General features: G+C 37.5%; 1 pseudogene; it reads left to right on the top strand.

Annotated features, from left to right (window-relative positions):
- Positions 1 to 1,141: 1,141 nt before the first annotated feature.
- On the top strand, positions 1,142 to 2,505 carry LOC149139468 (acyl-lipid (9-3)-desaturase pseudogene; annotated as a pseudogene).
- The last annotated feature ends 242 nt before the right edge of the window (positions 2,506 to 2,747 follow it).

Raw genomic sequence — 2,747 nt, 5'->3', positions numbered from 1 at the left:
TAATATTAGTTTATTTTTATCTAACCGATAAAGATGGAAAAACAGTAAACAAATGATTTTTTATGGTGGTTAATGTTGGGGATTGACTCCATGTTAGAGACTTTGGTGGAAGATAGGAGGAAGAAATAGGGGAAGTTGAAGCTGAAGATATGAGTCACAGGAAGTTCAAGCATCCCAGACATGTCTCTCTGGGATTTATCCCTTGCAAGAGGGCACATAGACATAGAGGAAAAGTGAAGTCATTCCCAAGGGACGATCCATCGAAGCCCTACAAGCTGACAACCTTTTTGGGCTTCAAGGCTGGCATGACCCACATTGTCAACCTCGGATCCAAGCTTCACAAGAAGGAAACATGCGAGTCTATGATGGTAATCAAGACCCAACCAATGGTGATCGTGGGTGTTGTTAGTGAGGAGGTGCAGAGGTAGTTTTACAAGGTATGCTCCATGAAACCTTGTTGTAAATTCTATTGATGGCTGGATTTCACATGTTATTGTATTCCTGGACCATTTTGTACGGTTGCATTTGAGTTTTCCTAATGCTATGGAGCTCAATTTCTAGATATAATTTAGATTTGGGTTGTTTGAAGCTCTTAGGTATCTTTCCATGATGGATATCAAGTTTTCGATGTACAAAATGTGAACTGGAATCATTTACATGTTCCAACTATTAGCATTGCTTTGATTTCCTAAAATTATCTTTGAAATGCCTACAAAGGTTTCAGTTCAACCTCTACATCTTGAATTATTTTATAGACCTTGTTTTAGCTAGAACACACAAAAGTCCATATCATACCCCTTTACAATTTGTTAGCGGCTAGCGTGGACCTCGCAGGGCCATGGTGAGAATGTGGGGGCCTAATCAAGCATGGAGCTCATTTTGACACCTGGGCTTTGCTAGCATAAAATGAAAAAAATAATTCTCTGAAAGTTTGTATGATAAATGATTTGCTAGATTGAGGGTGCATTATAGAAGAACTTGGATAGTAAAATTGTGCAATTATCTCCATTTATTGCCCTGGTAAATGGTGTCTATTAAAGGGAGTTGGATCGTTTCGATGGAAATGGGTAGGAGAATGATTTTCTTTGAGAAATAAATCTAAAAGAATTCAGGTCTGAGTCAGGACCAAAAAATTCAGGCCATGGATGACCTTTCGAGCCCAAAGAAGTGTCTCTCATGGAGGAAAATCAGCACTGCAGAGTTGAAAACACATGATAAGCTAGACGATCTGTCAATTCTGATAAGTCAGAAGGTTTACGATGTCACTAAATGGATGGGCAATCATCTTGCAAGGGATCTGCCTCTGTTAAATCTTTCAGGTCGGGATGTGATGGATGCATTCATTGCCTATCATCTGGGCTCTGCCTAAAATTATTTGGATGAATTCATTATTGGCCTTCATGAAGATTATGAAGTTTCTAAGATTTCCAAGGATTATCTTAAGATTTTTGGGGATTTGAAGAAGGTTGGGTTGTTTAAGGGGCCTCTATTAGTTTATTTCTTGATAGGTTTATGGATGATGGAAATGTTGGTTTTGTGTGTAGTGGGTGTGGTGTTTTATGAATGGTTTTGGATTCATGTTGGATGTGGCGTTCTTTTGGGGGCAGTTTGGATTCAGAGTGGATGGATTGGGCACAATTTGGCTCACTGTGGGCTTGTAGGTCATACGAAAACATATAGGATTATTCAATTACTAGCTAGAAACTACATGTCTGGGATTAGTATTGCATGGTAGAAGAGAAGTCATAACGCCCATCATATTTCATACAATAGTTTGGATTTTTATATGGATCTTCAGTATGTGCCCTTGCTTGTATTGTCTTTTTGGTATTTGGTTCTTTGTATTCTTATTCCTATGAGAGGAAAATGAATTTTGATGGTTTGACTAGGTTTTTCGTGAGTTACCAACATTGGATCTTTTATCTTGTCATGGCGATTGTGAGAGTCAATTTGTTTGGGTAGTTGATTACTTTGCTTTGGTCTAAAAAGAAAGTTCAAAACAAGGGTATGGAGCTCATGTCCATTGTTGTGTTCTGGATTTGGTTTCCACTTTTGGTTTCTTGCTTGCCTACTTGGGCTGAGAGGACATTGTTTGTGTTGTCTAACTTTGCTTTGACTAGGATCCAACATGTTCATTTCTCTTTAAATCATTTCTCTAGCGGTGTGTATAATGGAAAGCCTTATAGTAATACATGGTTTTAGTCTCAGACAAGTGGGATAATTGACATATTATGTTCTCCTTCTATGAATTGGTTTCATCGAGGTTTGCAGCATCAAATTGAACATCATCTATTACCAAGGTTTCCCTGGCACAATCTGAGGAAAATTTCTCCATTTGTGCAATCCTTGTGTGCCAAACACTGCTTTCCATTTGCCAATGTGCCATTCAAGGAGGCTAATTTGTTGACCATTGAGATTCTTCGTACTATAGGTCTACAAGCTCAAGACATGTCTGAGCCTCTACCTAAGAAATTATTGTGGGAGGCAGTTAACACCAATGGTTAATAATGTTGTTATTATTTAATTTTGTTATTGTAGTAGTTAGTTTGTTTTTCTACTTAAGTTTCTAAAAGCTTCTAACTATAGCGAGATTAATTTTTCCTCTCAGGAGCACTATAAATTATGTGTAATTTGAAGTTGTAAGAGAATCTAATCCCTTGAAAATGCATATACTTTTTCCTCTCAGGGGTACTATAAATGATGTGTTATCAGAAGTTGTAAAATAATATGATCTCTTGAAAATTATA

The sequence above is a fragment of the Pinus tabuliformis genome, chromosome X, assembly GCF_031772625.1.
Source record: "Pinus tabuliformis cultivar Carrire ecotype Pingquan chromosome X, CPIR1, whole genome shotgun sequence".
Lineage (NCBI taxonomy): Eukaryota > Viridiplantae > Streptophyta > Pinopsida > Pinales > Pinaceae > Pinus > Pinus tabuliformis.
This window is presented reverse-complemented; position numbering and strand designations above follow the sequence as displayed.